The 24,168-nt window shown below is 38.7% G+C and overlaps 1 long non-coding RNA gene across 1 annotated transcript in view; it reads right to left on the reverse strand.

The window, feature by feature from the left end:
• Positions 1–54: 54 nt before the first annotated feature.
• LOC108448653 overlaps positions 55–24,168 on the reverse strand; it is a 41,417-nt gene continuing 17,303 nt past the window's right edge. The window contains exons 4-5 of the long non-coding RNA XR_001864614.1: positions 5,930–5,981; positions 55–3,465 (exon numbers count right to left, since the gene is read on the reverse strand). This is a non-coding gene — a long non-coding RNA (uncharacterized LOC108448653). The remainder of the gene's footprint in view (positions 3,466–5,929; positions 5,982–24,168) is intronic.

A 24,168-nucleotide genomic window follows, 5' to 3' on the forward strand; every position in this document is an offset into this window, starting at 1 on the left:
AACAGTCCCGAACGTGTGTTGGGAAGGTGGCGCCGGGGAGCCACTCCAGCAGGCAGTTTGCACACAGACACCCTGTTCCAGAGTCTGAAACAGTTTGTTAGGAAAGATAAGAGATGTCCTGTAACAGTTATCCTCCTTGCTTGAAGATATGTCTGGATACCTTTAATTTGCTGCTGTAGATGTAGCCCTAGGGGAAGATGTTCCCACCTGTGGAAAACAGAGTAAACAGTGAGAAACAGGGTAAAAATCTTGTCTTAAAAAGATTTCCTTGGATGAAGAAATGCTCAAGATAATGTTCCATTTGAGATGACTTTATTACACTGTTTATTTTAAAATATCAAAGTCTGATCAAGCATTACATAAAAAAAAAAGCACAGTGCACTCAGGTTTTCTCTAAAATGGGAACTGATTTTTGGAGGATGGCATTATTTGGAAGGTATTGCAGTGCACACTGATTTTACTTCCTCAGAGTTGAAGATATTCTTCTGCACAGCTTATTACACCAATAAAACAGAAGTGAAATAAAAATCATACATGCTTACTAAAAGGGATTGAAATATAAATATACTTGCATTTGATGTAGAGAATTTAATGGGGTTCACTGGGGAGAGTAGGGTGGATATAACAGCCTGGAAAAGCAGATAGACAAAGCAGACAAAAAGAACAGACTGTATCCAGCAGTCCTGAGAAAACAGACAAACAGCTTTCCCAGAATAAATAGCCAGTGCTGTATATCATGATCTCATGGGAGTAATTACTGCAGCTGACTTGTTTTCTATTAAAAACTTTTGCATCAAAATCATATCTGTCACTTTGGAGATCGCACCAGGCACATGAAGGACACATTCCCTCCCTGGAACAAACTCTGGGTAGTTAGCTAGAGGTTCCAAAGGAGGCAAACACCTGAGCTGTGGTGAGGTCAGGAACTTCTCTACTCCCAGTCTGTTCTCTGAAAACCCACAGAGGAGTGGAGGGATCCAGTGAGCATTGATGCGGATGAGCTTGGAACAGAGACTGTGCCATTAACACATGAATAGCAGGGGGCTTTTCCAAGACTCATTTATCAAGGAACAAAGAAAGGAGCTTCAACAGTCACTTCAATTTGAAAGTTTCTGTTTATATCATATAAAGTTGACTTTACCCCCTGCTATCCTTCAATATTGACCACAGGGTTGTTTTTACGAAGTGAATTAAAATGATGGGAAAATATAGATTACTGAGGAGTATATCTCAAGGGAAACAAAACTGTCGATAGACATCTTTAAAAATGTTTGCACCACTGAGATAAGACAACATAGTTTAATGTTTGGAAGTATTCTGAGGTGTTTATTAGAGGATAATGATTTTCTGAAGGAAATAGGCATGAAGTATTGTATTCCTGGTCACCATGATATTAAAAAGATATTATATCACTTACAAATGTGTGGTGAAAGCAACAAAACTAATTTGCTGTAAGGACTTTATTACATTTATTTCCATTGGACTCATTTAAGAGGAATTAAAGAGAAAAAGGAGTTAAATATAAGAATCAATTGCTTTCTGGAGCACACGCCTGCCATGAAATAGGTAGCAGTCATCATGCCAAAGAACCATCCAGGTACCATTAGACATGGAGAAAGGGACACGGAATGGAACATCAATGGAAATCAGTGGACCAAGACACAAAACCAATTATGCATATTAGTTTGTATTTTGACCATATCAATGTATGTATTTGTAATTTGTATTAACCTTTTTAATAAATATCCCCAAAAAAACACTCAAGGAAACACCTCATTTTCTAGAATATTCTTTTATTATAATTTATTAATTACTTTTGGGTGAAGACCAGGAAATGCCAGAACATATTTTGCAATGTACATTCTGTAGACACTCACAAGAGTTTGAACCAGAGCTCGTGAGAGGCCTAAGTGTTAGGTAAAGATTAATTCAACGCAGCAACTTTAGTTAGTCCACACTAAGTTTATAGATGTTTCTAAGACTCATGAGAAGTCATGAGTGAAGCTACAGGTGCTTTTGGTCTCAGTAAACACCTGAAAAAAATGAGGATTAGATGGACTGGCTGTTGTCCACTGCCCATGTGAATTCCCGATGAGATTATTATTGGCGGGGTGACCTTTGAAAAGAGTTTCTTTAGGAAACGAGAAAACAAACAAAAAGCTGAAGCAGAGCAACAGCTGTGCCAGACCTACCTGTACAGCTGGCAATGCCGAAAGTGTATTCAGAATTATTGCTTGGCTGTCATTTATGTCTTGTGAACTCTCCATGTTGCCTCATAACTAATGTAAGGGGAAAATGAGTGTTTTAGTAACAATATAGCATAAATTACCACTATTCTGAGCCCGGATGAAGAAAAAGTAGGACAAATCCTGTTATTATTTTATGTTCTTAATCACATTTTGATCAATAAAGCTCTCAACATTACTCTTGGGATAACGTGGTTAAAGACAACAAAATTCTCTCAATTATTATTTATAAATTATTTACAAAAGAGTACAATTTAAAAAAAAAATATAAAGGGAATGCAAACAACCTAAAGGCTTTTATGTTTTTCTCATGAAGAGCTTTCAGTTGGGATTAGTCCTTTGAGACACTGTGTTCTGCTTCTTTTTCTTTTGAAAGGCAAATTTAAAGCATAATATTTTATTTATTTATTTTACTTTATCTTTTCAAAGCAGTAGGGTGCATTAAAAATACCACGATATCTTTGACAACTGGGTATGTTACACAAAGAGACAAAGAAATCACTCATGTCTGGAAATCTGTATACTTCTTAGTATATCATCAATACACAAAATTGCTTTTGGAAGGGCAAGCTGTATTCTCCAAGCCAGTGAAAATACGATCACAGCTGAGTGGGTCGGCCCCCAAAATTCTAGAACTTTTCATCAAAGGGCTATTGTTCCTCTTCCAGCTTCCAAAACAATGCATCCAAATGAATGACTCAACCTCACATTCATGAAGCACTGGGGTGGTTTGTATGGAAGGCACTGATGCAGGTCCTGCCCAGATTGCATTTCCAGCAGGTATTGGAAAAGCTCAGATAAAATGAAATACCTATCTAATACAGGAGTGAAAGTCAGCTTTTTCATCCTAAATTTTTATATAAAAGAGGACTGTCACATACCTATTTTTGGTTATTTTCACATTATCATAAAGGTTTTGGTTTTTTTATTATTATTTTGGAGATGCCCAAGACAGAGAAAATCAAAGGTCAAGGTGAGGAAAGGACAAGACTGCTGGGAGCAGCGGTTCACCAGCTCCTGGAGAGTTCTGTGTGTGTGTTTGTTAGGAATTCATGCTCAGTCTCCCTTCTGGCTGGACAAAGGGCAGGGAATTGCAGCCTGGCTGTTTTGGGCAGGGAGGTGAGGGTGCTCCTGGTGCAGAAAATCTGCTTCTTTTTGTCTTTGGTGAACTGGGAAAGAAAAATTCCCTGGGTCTTGAAGCCTTTGGGAGCTGTAATCCCTGAAAGCACAGAAGCATAAAGAATTTATTAGAGGAAAGTCCACATGCTGGCCTGTAATCCACTCTAAGAAAGACACACCTCCATCTAGTTCCTTAAAATCCCAATATTTTCTCAGTATTTTCATCCATTATAACATATACCTTTTCCTTGAGTTGAATTGATACTCAGTCCTTAAATATAAGCCTCTTTCATGAAAGATTCAAAACAAATTGATCTCATCTTTCACACTTTCCAATCCCAGTTGCTATATTTTTCTCTTCAACAATATGATTTATGTATATTCATTGGCACAAGTCAAAGTTTCAGTTAAATGTCAAAGCTGCAGCATTTTAAAGTGCTGTAACCATTATGCATTGTGTTCTGCCATCTCAGGAAAAAAAAAAAGACTCAAAACAGGAGTTCTGAGAACTGCATTAAAATGTATGTATAATTCATGTATAAAATTCCTATATAAAGAATATAGCTTAATAGGTCAAGATTGTTAAAAAATGCGGTTGGTAATAATCTCTGACAACCTGTGCCTCCTCAACAGCAGAACAAAACTCCACAGAATATATTGCCTCCTTTTATGCAACCATGTGATAACCAGTGAGGTTTAACACTCTGGCTTCATGCCCTGCATATGCCTCCTGCTGATCATTATTGCTCCTCCAAACCTTTTAGTGTCCCAGTGATCTCTGGTGATTTTGCTTTTTGGTAGCTTTGTGCCTTGGCAACCAACCGGAGTAAATCTAAAGTCTTTCATCTTTGCACTCTAAACTTAAATTTAGATGTCTAAATGAGCACTCTTCAGACAAAGACCTATTTAGCCAGTAGGGAGTCAAGTCATGTGTTGTCCTTTGTCCACTGCTGATTTGAGGATTCAATATTTTTCTTCCTTTAAAAATGCATCAGCATGGCATCTTTATTTGATATATTTGCTCTTGAACGTGAGTAGCATTGTTCCTCTCAGTCTACAGGTTATATCAGATTACTGGATGCTCTGAAATAAATCTGTCTATGTAAATAACAGCAGCATTATCAGTGTCTCAAAGGTAATATCATAAACTTCTAATTCTTTTCCGTAAATTAATTCATCAACATTTTCTAAGCCACTGAAAAGAGAGAACATCCTAAAATATTTTGGCTTGCAAAGGCATCTGGTGACCTGTATGACAGAACCTTGCCCTGAGAATGTTCTCTGTTTTTCCTTTCCTGTTATTTTCTTTTCATTAGAAGTCCTTCTGACAGAAAGTATAGCACTCTATCATGAAAATGTAATATTGATGGATGTACTTAACTCTCATATGTTTCATTATTAATATACGTAAAATGTTTGGGTATAAACCATCCCTTATATTGCAGGTATTCATTGTCTTCATCACGCTATAAGTGTCATTATTAGTCTACCTAATCAGATTTGGTTCAGAGTTTAGGTGTTGGGTTTTTTTTTTCAGAATTCATTATCTCTTTTTTCAAACTCTAAAACACTTATGTTAGAAGAGACTTATGCACCATTTTTACATTATGATTTAATCTCTGTGAGCTGGGATATATCTGAAAGACCCAAACCGAAATAAATTCTACAATGCTTGCCAGATTGGGCGGAACCAACATTGAGATTTCTCCAGCTGCATCGTCTCCTGGTATCTGCGTCTGTTATACAGTCTTAAAAATCATGTGATTTAAAGACACACTAGAAATCCATTCCGGTGATGAAATTTCTTTCACAATATGATACTCATTTATCTTCTAACTTCATTTACTACCATTCCAAATAAAACAATTATAAAACAAAGGAAAGAAAGCCAAATTTCAAGAGAAACCACAAAACTTATGCAAAGAAGTAAGCTGAAATGTCATCCAAACATTTAATAGAATAAGACAAGATGGTAACTAGTGCAAAGAAACCTGACAACCTAATTTGCTCTTCTATCAAAACCCCGGTGCCTAAAACTTGATTTACAGCATATGCAAATCATTCAGGCGTCCTCTTAAAGTTCAGTGTTAAAATAGATTTGTAGTTGCTCAGCTTTTTTTCCCTCTTTTTCAGTAGAGGAATACTCAGATCAACAGAGATGTGTAGGTACCTCATCCCCAAAATGCTGCTTCTTTGCCACAGGAAAACAATGGGCAAGAACTCACGAATATGTTTTCTGTGCTGTGTCTAGATACAAATAAGTGTGTCCACCATTCTGCACTTAAATATCCCTAAAACTGCCTAAGTCCAAAATTCAGATCTCTAACAGATTTTTCTTCCAAGTTTTGTCTAATCTGCCCATGGAAGAGACCACGGTGGAGCAGATACCACAGCAGATTGTGGAGAACCCCTGAATGGAGCAGATGGGTATTCCTGAAGGAAATTGGCCTGTGAAGAGCTCGTGCTGGAACAGATTTTTGTGAAGGACTGCAGCCCTTGGAGAGTCCCAGGAAAACTCTGGGAGTTAAGATGCATCATCACCAGCTGTAACCTCCTCTCCTCACCTCCCAGGCTGTCCAGTGCCAGAGAGGAGTCAAGTGAGCAAGGGAAGATGAGCTTGGGAAAGAAGGAAGGAAAAGTGTTAATGTTTGTATTTTTGTTTCTTTCTCTTAATAATTAAAAACACCATAATTAAATAATTATTTTTATTGGCAATAAATTAAATTAATTTCCCCTCATTCCAGGCTGTTTTTCCCACAATGGTAATTAGAAAACAATCTCCCAAATTTAGCTCAGCCCACAAGGTTTCTCATCCTATTTTGCCCCGCTGTCCCACTGAGGAGGGAGAGAGCAGAGTAAAGGGTAGAGGAGTATGGCCAGAAGCCAAGGCTAGCTCAGTGTGTGTGTTAGGTAAAATTGGTTTTCCTTATTATATCACTTTATATTTATCTGTGTTGAATTTCATTTGACATTTTATTGCTGAGATACTCTGGCGTCTGAGGTCCTCCTCAAATTCTTCACAGCCTGTCCTGTTCCTAAGTGCCTCATATAATGTTAGACCATCATAATTCATATCATATTATCACCATACAGATCATCCCTCTTCTGTAGGTCATTTCTTGACACACTAAACAGAATGAGTTCCAGGACAGGCTCCTGCACAACTGCTGTGATAACCATCCTGCGTTGCAAGAAATGACCTTTTGCAGTTATCCTTGAATTCCTGCTTTTAACCAAAGATTAATGCATGTGAGGGTCTTCCCTCTTATCCCATGATACTCAGTGTTCTGGCAGCCTTTTTTAAAATTTTGTAGGGAATTAAAACAGACTGTATAGCTCCTGCCATTTTATCCCATATGTTTCTTGACCTCTTTAAACAATGCCTTCTACTGAAGCCATGATTACTCTTCTCAAATTAAAAATAATAAAAATATCCAAGGGTCTATTCTATAATTTTTTAGTGCTGTTATTAATTTTCCCAGTGGAGATCTTAGTTTTAAATTTTCTAAGAACTGCTATCTCATCCCCTGTCTTTTTGTCTTCAGATAACACGAGTTTTTAAGTGAGAGGTTATATACATAGTATATTTATTTAATCTGTGTGTTCCTGGTGAACTCTAGAGGCAATATCATCTGATCCTGGTAATTTGTTCACTATGTATATTTCTATTATAATCTCTTGCACTGTTGCTTTCCCAGGTAGCTAATGCTACAGTGATCAGAGCACTTCTATGTAGCCTGGGAATCCCATGCTATGTTCTGGTCCAGAAACATTTTCACTGGCTGTCTGCACACTATAGGAGATGATTCTCAAAACACCAAAATGGATTGGCACAAATAGCATTGTGTTCTTTCTTTAATACAATATATTAATGGTTGTGGGGTATCTGAATTTCATTCCATCCTTTGCTGGTCAGGGTTAAACTTCAAACTTCCAATATTTCAACCCCTCTGCTTTAGGTATTCGAGAAGAGAATCTTTCAAGCCCCCTGCTGAAACTGCTAGACTGTTAGAGAACAACTAAATATTCATTGGGCAAAAGACTCTGTGATCCTGGTGATTAGGGTATTCATGTGGCAGGGGAGACGTGAGTGCCTGACATTCTAATGAATATTTACATAATTTTGTGTGAAGTATTCACTGGAGCAGAAACAGCAAGTTGCCTGATCACTTACCTATAGAATCATAATTTTCTTGCCTTTCAGCTCAATTAATTTTTAATTGTGCCTCACAAAGAGGGACAGCCTCAGGAGGAGGAACTTTCACAGAACGTCCCAGCACTCTGAAAATTCACCTAATGTTAGCTTTCAAACTCCCTCAAAAACTGAAGAGATTTAAACCTGTTGCTTAGACTTTCTCAGGGTGCTGGGCATCGAGATGTCATCACCTCTTCTTTCATCTGGTCATAATTTTTCAAAAAATATGTACTTTGTTAGCAGTTTCTTGGAGGAGGTTCAGCATTTGCAATAAAAAATGGGAAATGCTATTACAGCCCCTGAGAAGACTACAGGTTATTCCTTATCTTTTTTATACCTTGGTCCCTGGCTGGATGTGGTGGTTTCCCATCTTGGTGGTTTCCAGCATTTCTGGTACAAATTTTCAATGTTTCTGCAAACTGCTGCTCAGTTTATCTAGAAGGTATATTTTTAGGAATCTAGGGAAATGGGAACACCCCAAGATTTTTAAATGACAGCACTGGTCTACATAGAACTTGGTAAGTAAATGTCTCTCTGTGCTTTGTGGTGTTCCATTTTGGTTCTTTTACTTGCTATTATGAGGCTGCTTCTAAGAACTGGCTGCAAATACAATGGAAAGACTTGCAGAAAAGAAAGAAAATTATAAACAAACAAAAATGGCCTTGGAGTAGGGATATTATCAAATTTGTTTCCCTCAGAGTACTTCAGCATGGTTTTGTTACCCTTCAAAATTAAGCTTCTCAACCAAATTCCCAGAGCAGTTGAAATGTCAAGACTTCAACTTCTCAGCCTCATGTAAGCCAAGACAAAATTTAGAAGAACTACTGTCACCATCAGGGCTCACCTGTGCTCCCGACTACAAGTATTCTATTTACCATGTTCTATGTGCACCAGTGCTGCCATTTAAAAATCTTGAGAAGCTCCCCTTTCCCTAGATTACTAAAAACATACCCTGTGGATAAATTCAGTACAGGTTTGCAGAAACCCAGAGAATTTGCACCACAGGTATTCATGGGGCAGGGAAGGTGCGAGTTCCTGGATTTCCTCAAGATTACGTGTCCGATGTACTCATGACAAAGGAATGACAAATGGTAGCTACTGTGTGTGGTTTGAGGTCTGAAATTCTGTAGTTAGCCCTACTGTGTTACCTACACTGCCAAATTTGAATCAAATATTTGACTTAGGCCTATGCCCATTCCTTATCTGGTTGGTTTTTTTTTTGGGGGGGGGGTTCGTTTTTTTTTGTTGTTTCTTTTTTGGTTTGGTTTTTTTGTTGTTGTTTTTTAGTTTTTGGGGTTTTTTGGTTTTTTTTTTGTTTGTTGTTGTTGTTTGTTAGTTTGGGGTGTTTTTTTTTGTTTTGTTGTTTTTGCTGTTGCTTTCTTTTAACAAGAGACGGAGTAACTCCCTTTCATGGGGCTTTCCTTAGTGGTGGTTCATCAATGATACCAAGTCCAGAGTCCTGCTGTGCTGTAAACATAAACTAGAGATTTTGCTGTGACTTGAGATACTGGAATAAACTGAGTTAATGAAGCAGAGGGAATTCAGAAACCGGCTGACTACAGAGAGAGCATGTTTGTGTGACTGTCAAATATTTATGCTCATGTATTAATTGCCTCAGATGAGCTGCTCACCTGGATGAGCTGTTATCCAGACACCTGTACCCACTTCTTGCAGTGATGTCTAGGCAGTGCCCTCCTCATAGGTGTCAAAATTATGAATCTGTGCTTCTTCATGATTTTCCATTCAGCCTTATGTTTAATCACAGGTAAATTAATGTAGTACACCCTAATATGACTGGTGCTTGTTTCCAACTGCACCCTCTCACTGTCAAAGTCAGGTGTCATCTGGCAAAAAAAGAGAGCAGTGGCACAAATCCAACAGCACAGAGAGAAAAGGGAAACAGAAAATCTGTTTACCACTTCAGACAGCATGTATAGTTTTTTTACCTCTTAGGGTAAAAACTATCAGTACAAGTGGTTATTTTTGAAGAGGAGAGGAGTAGTGAGAAGAGCAGATTTATTGTAGAAAAGATTTGGAGGGTCTTTACTCTTTTACTGTAACAAAAGAGAGAAACGTGGTCCATCTTCTACTCTATTGCCTTCAATAAATTGTTAATTATCTTCAATAATGTTAAGCCCAAGACAAGAGAGAAGCAGAGAAAACTACAACAAAGCACAAGAGATGGCATCTGAGATTGGTTCACTTAGCTGTGTGATTACTTTTTCCCTATGACACACTGAGCATGACGTCTGACACAAGACTCAAAGGACCTCAACCCAATAAATGAGATTTGGACTGGTCCTTGAACCATAATTTCAGATTTCAGTCTTGAACATTACTGCTCTATCTCAGTCTGTATTCCAGCACATTTTGAATTGCCCAAGCCTATGCAGAGTTTCCAAAGGAGGATTTCTACTTCCTGAGTAGCCCAAGGAACCCCGTGTCACAACCATTGTAAGTGCATGGAAAAAATGTGTTTATTGGTTCCTGCGTGTCCCAGAAAATGTAGCAGTGGCTGCTTTTCCAGGGAAAACTCACTGGCACAACGGGGATGTGGCAGCAGATTAGCAGCCAGTAGAAGTTTGGAAGATCTGAGCTCAGTTCTCCCTGCTTAACAGAACTTAACTCTCCACTCCTTGTGGTTTTGGCAAGTAGGTCAGCCAACAGATTCAAGGCTGCTTGGAGGGAGGGTAGTGCCAGATGAAAAACCTTGCAGTGTGCAGAGAAAGAATTCAGAATTCACTGGACTGGAAAGAAAACATGAAAACAAGGGTAGCTCCAACAGAAAGGCTGGGGATATCCTCTGGAAGGACAGGGAGGCTTCAGCTCCACTTCCAAAGGCTCTTTATGTGATTGTTCCCAGTTGTTTTTTCATGTAAAATGAGCAATCTCCTATCAGCAGGGATCGGGACCTCAGTCTGTTTCTGCCCACTGTCACCACTAAGTGCTGTAAGCATTAGAGTGCTCTGTGAAATGGGAATGAAAACGATCCCAGGCACTCTGGGTCAATCCTCCCTCTTAAAAGTTGTATTAGGTCCACTAATAGCACCAGGTGTTGAACTAAAGACCGTCAGCACCAGTTACCTCCTCTGCAGCTTTTGTCCCTCACAACAGATGCTCCCTTTAACCAACTCTTGGCAACAATATCGTCTCTATTTATCATCTTCAGACTTTCTTTTTCCAAGTCACTCTAGCAGAATCTACAGAAGGTTCACAGAGAAGACACAGCTGGTATCTCAGCTGCCTGATTCCTAAATGGCCTGAGCCAAAGGCAGAGCAGCCTGCCAACTCTCTGGAGCCAGAGCTGCCTTCCTGTTCACTATCAGATTTATGCAAATATCCTGGCACTGGTCTAAAAATACCTGGATTTAGTCAGGAGAGGCAGAGAAGCATAGAGGGCTCATACCCTGCTCTCCCGTCTTCATCTTCCTGCACCATGTGTTGTAGCTGGAGCCACACAGTTAAACCAGGGCTATGTTGTTACCTGGGTACAGTTTATTTCCTGACAAAAAAACCCTCACAAGCCACTCAACAGAAACACAGGTTCTCTGTCAGAGAGGAAGAATTTCACTCTTTGCTTGTTGCTCACAAGTGTACTCTGAGGTTGTGGCTGCAGCCCAGCCAAGAGGGATCAATGCACTGATGCAGGGCAGGAAAGCTGTTGTGCTTGTGTTTCCTGAGGGATAATCAATAGTGCCAGATAGAAACTGAGACGTGCAGAAACTGAACTGCATCTCCTTGGAGATGAATGGCTCACTACAGCTCTGGTCAGCCATAAGTAATTTTAGTAAAATAGACCGATAATTAGATTTGAATTATTGAGAGTCACAGGGAACAGACTGAAATATTCCTGTCTTTCTCTGCTTTTTTTTTTAAGTGTCTGGGGAAAACATGAGAGCTGTTCCATAGGATGATACCATTGGCTTATTGTTGATCTTTATATAAGCTGTAGGTTACATGCTGACTTGGACTATATGCTTTGCATTTGGCAATTAATCGCAAGTTTGTGGTTTTTTGCTGAATTTACAGGAAGGAAATCCTAAGACTTGTGTCAGATAATAAAGCTTGTAATATTAAATCAAATTATAATTGTTTTCCCCAAAGAAATGAAGTTTTGCTTATCTTTATCTCCACAAGTCAGTAAATAGGCTGTAGACCTGGATATTAGGAGAAAACAAGATTGTGGCCCAGTCACCAGCCTCTAGAGAAGATGATTGAGAATAAGGAACAATGCATGTGTCTCTCCCTTGCTGACAGGTTTAGAAGTGGAAGAAGTAATGAGCAACACTACAGGGAGTTGCCAAAATCATTTTACACTCTACCAATATAGCTTAGGAACCTTTTTCCAGGCTACAGTCCAAGGGAAAACCTCTGACCAAGTGTTACAATATGTAGACATCAAAAATTTCAGGGGTTAAATTATTTAGTTGTACAAAGGTACATTTGAAGTTTACTATCTGGAGTGCAATGTAGAAAATGTCACTAAAGGAACCAATCTCTTAAGTCATTTAAAACACATAAAATCAATGAATTCTTCATCAAGAACTGTGACCACAGTAATTTTTGGAGGTTGTTAGGGGCATGTCTTTTGCAGAGCCCACAGCTGGTCATTAGATCTGAAATTTAAACTGAAGACTCCCTCATCCAAGCAGAATGTCCTTATTGCTTGCATATAAAAACAATGTTCTGTGAACAACATGGACATTATTAATTACCCCATGGCAGGCAAGGGAGGAGCTGTGACCAGAACAGTATTTCTAAACTTCAGCATTTCAATGAAATTTAGGAGTTGTCACAGTTCTCCCTTCCCACTGACACTGAAGGCATTTTCCAGCAGGTGCTATTTGGTTTCCTACCGAGAGCAAGGAACCCACCCTGCTGCCCATGGATTGCACCTCTCTAGTTTTTACTGCAATCATGACGCTCCAGAAACTCCTATTTACATGGCAAATGACAGTTGTGCCTTTTCTGAACCTAACCACTCTCTGCAGTGCAGCTTTGAATAAACAAAAAGTTCAACTCTTTCATCTGGGTTCACCCAAAAACACTGAATGCAATTTTCTGTAGTGCCACCAAAGTAACACAATTTTTGCACTGCAGGTAGTGGTCATTCCCCTGGAATGCACCTGTTGAAGCAATCTACATAATCATCTGTGTTTCTTTTCCTAGAAACAAGACAGAAACCAGCATGAATTTCTGTAAGATGTATTGAGGAGTATCCTGCTGTTCTATGAAGTACTTCCATGAAGGCTTATTATTGCCAGAGCACCATATGTGAATAAAAAACCTTGCAAACGCACACACAGACCTAGTGCCTGCTGAGAGAAATTGATAGTGTAGTTCAGCCAAGTGATAAGAAGTCAGGTATGAGAACTCACATTCTATACACCAGGCAGCAAACTCAACACATTTTTTATCCTTTTTTTTTTAAATGTCACATTACAGTTTTGCCCATCTTTTTTTTTTTGCCTACTACATTTTTTTCCCCCTTTAAGAAGATGATGAAATCTGATGAGGAAGACAGCCATGAATTTGCATCATGAAATAAAATCCACCTCCCCTTTCATCCCATATTGCAGATTTCCTGACCTCTCTGGAGAAATTCTTTTTACCTGATTTCCATGCAGCAGGATTTCCAAACCTTTCATTCTGAAAGCCCTGCACATCCCACATCATCTGTTCCCTTCTTTTTGCATACATAAACTCATCAGATATGAGAAGAGATGAATACAATTTAAGTGAGAGGATTGCAGAGCAATCTCCTAAATGCTGAGAGAGAAATGCAAGGCTTCACTTCTGATTAGAAAGGTTTGCTGGTTGGTATCTGTAATTGATTGGCTCTGGTCTCAAAGTGTGTTTTAGTTTTAAGAAGAATTGAGTGATCCAGCTAAGTAATACAACTCTGGATATTTAACTTCACAGAAAAATGCAGTGTGCTTTTTTTGATCTTTCAGCAATCAAATTCTCTTACAGTGAAGTAAGTAGTTTGCTCAAGTGGAGTTAACTAAATAACATAGGACATAAATTATGGAGATATTTGGTTCATAGGGTAGAATTAATTTCTCCTTTTCAAGTATGGACCCTAATCTATACTTACTAGTCATTACTTGAGGGAAACTCTAGGAAGCCTTGTTGGGATGTCCTCAGGCCCTTTATTCTTTGAGCCATGTGGGTGTGCATAGCACAAGCCTTCTGCTTTTAAGGATAGAAGGCCATGAGTTCTACACAAACTGTTTTTCAGAGGTGTAATTACAGTTATTTCAATGAAGTAGCTCCTGGCTGGTTTCTGAGGAGGTAATAGAGAGAAGCAGCTTTGCCAAATGACAAGAACACTGAAAATTTTCAAGAAGTGGTTTTTATTATTGCCTGATCAAAGTGACGGATGAGTACCCTCGTACAAGTCTTATTTTATTTTTGCAGATAGGGATATCACACCTTTTTATAATGTTTTTTGAGACATTTTGATGAAAAAGCCCTGTAAGAGGCAAACAGAATTGCTGATATTACAAGTGGACCGCATGCAGAAACAAATTCTATTCTCTTGAATTTAAAATATTGTATTCAATCACTTTGGTTTTGTGTCTCATTGGGCTGTGTGTATTGTATGGTTTGCTTATTACAACATTAAAGCCATGCTGAGATTGGTTCCTGTGGAAATACTTCCCCATTCAGAATACATTTGAGCTACTTGAGAATATTCAGGTAATTATCTACCTTGCTTTCTCTATAGGAAAACCTTATCACTGTGACCCCTGCAATGTGGCCTTTCTCACTCTGTATTGGTACTTGCATTTGACTTCCTCCTGTCAATGCAGAGGTAAAGACCAAAAATACCTGAAACAGGCTGTGCTTGTCACAGAGCAAACAGAAAATGGACTTAAATGCAAAACAAGCCATTTGGAGGTTAACAGATTAACTTTGCCCTCAGAGATGTGCAGAAAAATTAAATTATTTTTATTTGGAGCTAACCTGGATAAGGCAGAATTCCTTATCAGAGTAGTTAGAGACACTTCTAGAATCTAAAAGGCTTTAAAATCTATTTTAACAGGCTGCACAGTGACAAATGTACACTCACAACATCAGTGGCATCAGCCTTGATTTTGATAGGGCAACTGCAGCTGTAATATCCTTCAAAACCTCCCCTTGATTGACCTAAACATCCTCTACAGAGAGGGGGAAGCATTAATGGATTATTTTGCTTTAGAACCAAAAAACCTGTAATTTATTTTTTCACCTTTTTTTCCATTTCTTAGTTGATGTGTTATAACATTGGAAGTGGAATGGTTTTATTCAGGGGCTAGGTCAATAGCCATGAGTACAAAGAAGAGAAACAAAGGCTTCTCCCTAAATAAACAGAAGGATTTGAAACCATCTGCACATTCAAATACCAGGGAAGTACAACAGTAGCCAATGAAGGTTAATCTAATAAGAACAATATTGGTTCTTGGATATTATTTCTATTATTATTAGATTAAAATTAGTGAAGAACTCCTGTCTCAACATTTCCCTGAAGTACTAAAAACAATGATCATATTACATTTGAAAATCAGCTAGAGCTGCTCCAGTGAGAGTATAAAAATCCATTTACTTCACACCTTCCTAAATCCTCTTAGTGCCATAACAGATTAGTGTGTAAGGGGAAGCAAGAGTTTTTATTTTAATTGAACTGGATGTTGGCTTTCTCAGGGAGGTTTGATGAAGAGGTGAGTTCTCAGGAGGGAGGGTCCTCAGGGAGAAACCTTCTGGTGGAGGCCTCTTTGAATTGCAGCCCTACTCTTAACGGTTTGACAAGTGCAGGGAAGGGCATTTTAATTTTATGAATGTTGCATTTTTTGACTCTCTGAAATGAAGGGAACTGCATTAACATTGCCTTTGAATGAAGGGAACTGCATTAATATTGGCTTTGTCATAGTGATTTTTGTGGGGAGGATATTTGCCTCATTAAAGTATAAGTACATATGTCAAAGACTTTGGATTCAACAGAATTAAAGTAGTAGCCTTTTCCCACTGTCTCTTTTTAGAAAACTAAGAACTGACTCATGTCAAACTAAACAAAATTAAAATGACCAATATTTAGAAAGTTTCTTTCTGCAGAAATGAATTTCATTCCCAGTTTCAGGCACAGTAACCAGTGGCCTTTAGTTACAGCTTCCCAGCAGTGTTTTGTGTTTCTTATTGCCTGATTATAATTTCTCAACCATGTTTTCTATTGTTCTCTTATAAAATTATATAAACTTTTAGGTTGGAAAAGCCCTCTAAGATGACCAAGTCAGACCATTCTCCCAACACTGCAAAAGTCACCACTAAACCATGTCCCCAGGTGCCACTCCATACTGCTTTTATATAGCTCTGGGGTTCTATGGAGCCAGGATTCAAATCTGTTTGCTTACTTGGCTATTGTACATGGCTTTCACATCCACCTTCAGTAATGCAGAAGTTAAGTGTTTAAAAACAATTTATCACAACTTATTTTCTACACTGGGGACAGAGAGAGGTATCATACAATGCAGTGTCATTCAGACAGAAATCGTGATTTTCAAATGGGAGTTGCCCCCCTTCCTCACCCTTCAGTAAAGTCATCTTGTTTCTTCAGATTCCTATCTGGAAGAAATGCAAAACACTGATTAATACTCTCTTCTGAATAATATGAAGTCCATGAAAATGAGCAGAATTATGTCCCCCACATGTATGGGACATTTGGAATCATCTTGTCAAGGAATATGCAAGTATGTCAACTTACCAAGAGGTATCAGAAATGTTTAAATCTATACTGCTATTTAGGATTTCTGGGAATGGAAGATAAAGTGCATCTGCATATAGATAAGGGCATTCAAATGTAGCCTTTTTGTTCCTATTGAAAGGTAAAAACCAGGTACAATACAGAGGAAGGGTTAACCCTGATAAAAAAAATAAAAAAACCAACAACAAACTAAAACCAAAAAACACCCAACAAACTGCCAAATCAAAATAAACCAAAAACTCAAAATAAAAGAAAGTAGCAAAATTAGGAAAGTAAACCCTCCTAACAGTTCAGGGAAGCAACCAAATAGTGTCAGCCCCCATAAACTAATTAATTGAAAATTGGGTGACCTTTAGATTCCCTGGAGACTTGATAGGGTCTGGCTTGCTGCCATGGGAATGAGTCACTCCAGTCTCACTGGTATAATTACTGTTACCACCAGCAAACCATCTCAAACCTTTGACTGATCTCTTGCCTAAAACAATAATCCTCCAGCCACCCTCCAGCAGCAGATTTTGAGACCTGTGTCACCAGCCTCCAGCTCCCATCTAAGCTGGCTCTGTAGTTTGACACGTGACTGCAGCCTTCTCCCCATCCCATGACAGGCCATTTAAACCCCAGCAAATAAATGGCTTTTAGCCACATGAAAATTCAGTTTTGTTGTGACTCAGAGAAGAGGAGACTCAGCAGTTCTGTAGGGAGATGTTGGCTATGATTCCTTTTGCTCTAAGGAATTTGCTGTTCCAGTTGGGTTTCCGTTTGGCAAGACTGAAGGACTGGCAAATTCCTCCTCACAGGATCCCTGTGCATGCCCAGCGTTTGCCAACCTTCCCTGCCTACAGGCAGAAGTGCAGGGTATCCCTGGGTCCACTGGTGAACAGCCTGTGTTGGTTTTGGGAATGGTTGCTATTTCTGAAAATGGAAAATAATCTGTCTATACCAGTACATTTTGGAGAAACAAAATTGTCTGGCCTCTCCAGTGGTTATTCATTGGCCTACACTGCCCTTATATCTTCACTTAAATCATGACCTCGCTTGGTATCTTGCGATACAATTAATGAGGAATAAGTGAATAACAATATCTAAAACTTATAGTTAAGCTCTAATGCTCAAGTATTTGTGGTGGACACAAAATTTTCCATTGCCTCTCAAATGTATCTTGTATGAACAAGAAAAGCAGGGGGCATGGGAGGTGTCTTATCCTTTCTGCTTAAATCTCACAGGAAAAATCTGCCTGAAACTGAGAATCTCCAGGCTGCCTTACTTAATGGATGTTTTTAACTGGGGAGTGATTTTAGGAGGAATGAGTGGCTACTTGAATATGCCCCAATTAATACAGTAAATTTTAATCCTAGTTTTAAATTCAACATTTTACCTACTTTATGATGACTTGTTGAAAGTCATATCCACGGGTGAAAGGGGAGCACAGTGGTCAGGACTACTCTGTGCTGCAAGATAAAAATGCATCTGTGCCCTCAGCAGGGCAAAGGGACTGAGTTTGTAGCCCAGAGCATCACCGAGATTTCACTGCTCTCAATTTCAGCAGGCTTTGGCCTCTGGAGACTACCCACTTAGCTGGTTTCTCATCTGAGGCATGCATAATAAGAATTGTAATAAAAAACCTCCTCCCTTTAGGGTTTTGGGTGTAAGAGGTAGAAAAACCTTATTTATTAGAGATTTGGAGATAAATCTTAGTCCCAAACTGTGTATCACTACTCGTGGTTCTGCTGAACAAATCACAAAGCCAGCAAAACCTGACCATTTAGATTAATGAAACTGGTTTCATCTTTAGTTTCAAACAGAAACAAATAAAATCAGGACAAACAAACTTGGGTTTTTTTGTGAGTTTAAAGCCTCTTGAATACAGAAACAGTAAACTCAAAGCTCTCAAGGCTGAAGCATGTGAGATTTTTTCTGCTTCTTCAGACACAAAGGAATCCTTTTCTGCTTTCTGGCTTGAAAACCTCCTCGTCATGAGTATGGGCTCATCTCCTTCTTTGGTCCTGACGTTTTTCTGGTTTTGCCTGAGGAACTAGAGCAGGGTGAAGTAGTTTAGGGCTTGTACTTGTTTCATTTGTTCTCTTTTAAACTGACAGCGACTTCAGGCACTTGAAAAAAGACAGCACTCTTGCCTAGTAGTCACTTCTGATATTCTGGTCCTACCTGTTTATTACTTATTTTTTTTCCTCCAGCAATGCCATCTACTTTATGTTGTACCTCAAATTCACACTTTTTCACATATTTGAAGAATGACTTGAAAGTTCGTTGGTTTTTTCTTTTCTTTTTTTCTCCCTTTCCTTTCCTTTCCTTTCCTTTCCTTTCCTTTCCTTTCCTTTCCTTTCCTTTCCTTTCCTTTCCTTTCCTTTCCTTTCCTTTCCTTTCCTTTCCTTTCCTTTCCTTTCCTTTCCTTTCCTTTCCTTTCCTTTCCTTTCCTTTCCTTTCCTTTCCTTTCCTTTCCTTTCCTTTCCTTTCCTTTCCTTTCCTTTCCTTTCCTTTCCTTTCCTTTCCTTTCCTTTCCTTTCCTTTCCTTTCCTTTCCTTTCCTTTCCTTTCCTTTCCTTTCCTTTCCTTTCCTTTTCCCTTTCCTTTCCTTTTCCCTTTCCTTTCCTTTTCCCTTTCCTTTCCTTTTCCCTTTCCTTTCCTTTTCCCTTTCCTTTCCTTTTCCCTTTCCTTTCCTTTTTCCTTTCCTCTCCTTTTTCCTTTCCTTTCCTTTTTCCTTTCCTTTCTCATCCTTTCATTTTTATTTTGTGGGTTTCTTGTTGGTTTGTGGTTTTGGTTTTTTTTTTGTTTTTTTGTTTGTTTGTGGGGGTTTCTGGGGGGATGTGTATCACATCTTCTGAAAGGGATTCTCCTGTGTATGTATATACACACACATTCACGTACAACCACATGTATGCATATCCACATTTAATTTAAAATAAGAACTGAAAGTACTAACTGCTTGTCTTAAAATAAGAAGACCACCTAATTACCCATGGCAAGCCTTGTCTGGAAATTGTACAAATAAGAAAGCATGGATCTAAAGTGAAATCTCTTTATATAGCAATTTTTTTCATTTTACTCAGAAGAACCTAAAGAAATAATCCTTTATGATACAGGGAAAAATATCAATAAAATTGTCAAAGACCTTGATTTTGCTCATTCAGTTTTTTCACTGAAAGTAGCCAGGACTAATTTCTTCTCATTGTGTCATGGTCTGGGTGTGTAAACAATATATGACCAAGATCCCAAATGAGAATCTTGTATATACAGCATCTATTTTTCTGTTGGATTTCTGCTGGCAATGTGAACAACACTATTTGCAACCACTGCTGCCTGGGTGGGATATGTTTTTGTGAAGCACAAACCAAATAAACCACGTCAGGTGGGGGAATTCACCTGTTCCACTACCTGGTGATGTAGCCTAGAAAAAAAGCTGATGAGGCAGGGATGAGTAAGAACAGAGCACACATAATTGTCCAAGTTTTTTTCCCAATCAGCTAGCCCTAAAAGGCAAGAAAACTATCAGCCATCTCAAACAGAAATTAAACCAGGGAAGTATGAGCACATTTCTGAAAAAAAAAACCAAAAAAAAAAAAAAAAAAGAAGAAAGGAAGAGTCAGTTTGAATAGAAAAATTAAAGGTGGAGCAGCCTGACCTGGCTTGATGGGATGATGCAACATGTAGGCACCCAACTTTAAGGTACAAATGTGATCCCAGGGGATTTTTCTTGCTGTTTAGAGATTTATAGAGATCCAGCAATATTCTGTAAGTGACTAGGTTTGGGTTTTATCTGCTGTATTGCTGATATTTATGCGAGATGCAGAATTTACTTGTTGCCTGTTAATTATGTGCTGTTAAGCAATCAATAAACAACTTTGATCCTGATTTGTTTGAATTTGTACATGGAAGTGTTGCTTTTTTCCTGTGACCCTGATCCACAGATGAAAGAATCATTGCCCCTAGGTTTTAATATTTAACTGAGATGTCAGCTGAGGAAATTGGTCACCTTGGGCTCTCTTCCAGTAGTCAATGGGACATCCTCGTTCTGGGTGGAGATTCATGTCCCACACCGGCTGCATGACCCCCATGGCTATGGAAAAAGTCTGCAGGCACCAAGCCTTTAGGAAAATGCCTAAAATCAAGTGTCTGTATCAGTGTTGGAGTTTATGTCTTAGGCTGGCCTTTTTCAGGGCTGGAATTAGCTGTCACCCTCTGATTGGGATCCACAGTCTTTAATTTAGAAAAAACAACTATTTGAAGTCAACTACAGGCAGCCTTCTTTTGCTGAATAGCTCAGTAGTCAGAGGCTTTGATCAGAAGCTGAAAAAGCTTGGATCCCAAATCTACTTATGAGCATTTGGACATAATATTTTATGCAAATAACTTAATTATCAAAACACTGGAATCCCATATGGCTGGTAGACACTTTATTAACACTTATACAATTGAATTAAACAATGCTTGGGAATATTCCTGACACTGGAACCTGACTGTAGATATGCTTTAATTGCTCATCTCTGGCAAAACCACTGTTTTGGTCCATAGTTTGTGTGGAAATTTGCAGTTTGGGAGGAGGAAGAGGGTTTATTTACATGCCTTATTGTGAGAAAACAATCCCAGGTGCATTTAACATGCCAGCATGCCCATAGCCTGTCTGCTCAACCTGAGCTGGCATCTTATTTGCAAGGAATGATAATTGTTGTTGGAGGGTGCTGAGGGAAAGCTGGATGTTGATCTGCACTATGGAATGCTAGCAAGCTAAAAAAGCTGTGGATAGACCAGTGTTAAAAAACAAGTACTGAGTGTCCCAGTCTCTGCAGGTGCATATTCCATTATACCAAGTGACCTTTGTAGGCTAAAGCTTGCTAAAAATATCAAGATTAGAAAATCACATGTGCACAGAGGCAAGGAAGGGAATCAGGTGTGTTCATTGGTGCCAAAGCCACCTGACAGACAAGACTTCTGTTGAGACTGTGAACAAACCTTAGCTCCTGCACACTGAGAGCAACACACATTGTGACAGCACAGAGGGGTTAAGCAAAGCCTCATTCTTATAGTTAATTCTACTCAGGTGAAACCAATTTGTAACAATGATTGATGAAGATTTGGGTTGGGTTTTTTTGCTTAAAAGAAATCCTACAATAAGTTTAGCACTTTGCACACTATAGTTAGAGTCATCACTGTCTTGGTGGTTTCACAAGAGGCAGAAACAGCCAGGGACCAGGAGAAGAGATCAGGTCAAGCAGAGGCAAATCAGTGAGACAGCCTGCAAAGAGCATGGCAGCAGTGGGAGCTTTTACTTGAGAATTAAAGCTGAAGATCCACAACTTGAAGATCCAAAAAAATGCAGCAGCATGTTTAGCACTAACTGGCAGCACTGCTGACATTTTACTGACCTGCCCCGTTGGGGCCACAGATGATGGGAACTGAATGTGCACCGTGGCGAAATGATCTTTTTACTTCTGGCAAATCAGTAGGGAACCAAAAAGGGAATTTGCCATTCACTTGCTATTCTCTGTGGTGAAATCCACGGCTTCTCATGCCTCCCACCGTGAACATAAATTCATTTGAAAAACAAACAACATAGAAGAGGGGAAAATAGGCTCTTAATGCAAATTGCCTTGTACTAAGCAAATAAAGAGGCTAACGATAAGTGATAGCAGTGCAGACTCATGCCTTTGTCAAGAAAAATGAGTCTTACTGGGTACCATTCACAGTTACAAATTAAGACATTACAGGAATTTCTTTCTGGTTTGTGCAATTCTGGATTATTAATCTTCAGTTTTACGTCCATTTTCAGGTCAGCAAATTCTCTTATCTTTGAATACCATATAATAAGGTCACCAATTGATTTGGAACCTTTTTGGAAGTGTCATGTTTTCATCTCTCCCTCTTCTCTCCAAGTTCCTTCTCACACTCCCCGCATCTTAGGTCAAAACTTAATAATTTATGGCAAAATTTAGTTCAATTTATTTTAGTTTTATGAAGCAAAAATCCCATTGAAGTTTTTTGGAAGGTTAATTCTTGTAACACAGAACCTGTAACACAGATCATATTGTGTACCTGAGAGGTCCCGTGTTGGTGAACTACCATCCCATTAATCACAAGACACCAAATGCTTCTTTTTCACAAACATAAAAATGAGATAGAAAGTAGAGTTACAGCTACTTAATGAGGTACCACTCAAATTACAGCTATTTAATGAATCACCATTCATCAGCAGAGCTGTGGTAAGTGATTGTGTGTACATATATTCTTAAGCCATGACATATGTGAGATAATATACATTATTTCTTGTTTCAGGACACCAGAGCACCGTCACTGCAGGTTGCCATAGCTCAGCTGAGACATGATAACTTATTGAATAGCAGTAATTAATGGTTACTATTAGTCTGGTCTAGACAGCTGAGGTACTGCCAAGACACGCTGTGAAGAACGTGGAATTTGGAAGGAATAGTGGGCAGCCACACACAGGATTTGCAGAAGAAATTCTGTTAGGCAGTGAGAAGAACAGTATGTTAACATATTGAGTCAATATAATTGCTATATTAGTTAAAGTCTATCTGTATATTAATAACATGATTTTCTATTGCTATGAATAACAAATACTGTTGAAAAAAAGTGCAGGTAGAAAAATAATAAACCATTCCATACTTTTCTGTGCAATTCCAGATAAGTTAATGTATGGGACTTCATTTTTCTCAGGTCAGATGATGCATTGCTGAGAAGTCGAGTAAAATTTACATTTTAAATCTCTGTTTTGCAATAGCAGCCATTTCTATATAGAGGCTAAATAACTGGGGGTTTTTGTTTGTCCAGGACTAGGTACATTAAAGTCTCAGTGCCCAGATAACCTGTTGGTCACTCTTCACATGCATGAGGGAAAATTTCTGGCTGATGAAGTAATCCTGGCTGTGATTTGTCTATTGCAGTATTTTACTCAAAAAGCCCAAGGGCTATTTCAGACAACAGCATTTTGTCTTTCAAAGGTACCTCAATTCAAATACTTAATCTAAGTGTAAACAGGCCAGAAATAGAGTGATCTATTTCTGTCCAAAGTCTGTTAAAAATTAAAAGCACTGTAGAAAATAGATGAATCCCATCAATAAGGCCAGTGGTGGGAGACATAGCTGAGGTTCTAGGTCAGACAAGTTGCTTTTGAAGTGTGTAGTAGTTTATGCATTTTATCTGGGTCTTGGACAGCCAGACACTTTGTGGAAATCTTATATTCAAAGTACTTAGGAAGTACAAGCAGGAACACTAAAGAAATATTATCTTTGTCCTTCTAGCCCAGAGGACAAAGTATGTGTTTCAACATGGATATTTGGGGATACTAAATGAGTAACCAGTCTTTAAGAAGAATCCTAAGATGTTTTATCGATAACCAGTGCAGGCACCCCTATGACTATTCACATCTTCAGTTCCTTTCACTGTGTTTCACTGAAACCTTCCATATGAGCAAAGCCTTTCCCTAAGTGTCCCAAGCAGTTATTCTGTATGTAAATCCTGGCTTCTAACAGATGTCAGGCCATTTTATCAGCACTGACAAAGCTGGACATTATGGAGATATCTGAATTAATGTAATTTGCTGGTTATGGGCAATATAACTCACTGTTATATTCCAAATTATTATTTACTGTGCCAGTGTGTAAAAACTGCTGTCACAAGTGCTCATCATCTAAATAATCAATGCAGGTTTCAAGAAAGGAATAACTCAAACAAGCTCAGGACAGGAAATCTAGGTTATACCAGTAAGATAAATGGAGCCTGGATATGGGTTTGTCTACACCCAGAGGCAAGATTTTGGCCCATGACAACAAACATATTTTTGGAAATGCTTGGGATAGAACACAGTTCCTGCATGCAATATGAGCACACCGCCCTGAA

The sequence above is a fragment of the Corvus brachyrhynchos genome, unplaced genomic scaffold (assembly GCF_000691975.1).
Source record: "Corvus brachyrhynchos isolate BGI_N302 unplaced genomic scaffold, ASM69197v1 scaffold166, whole genome shotgun sequence".
In the NCBI taxonomy this organism is placed as follows: Eukaryota; Metazoa; Chordata; class Aves; order Passeriformes; family Corvidae; genus Corvus; species Corvus brachyrhynchos.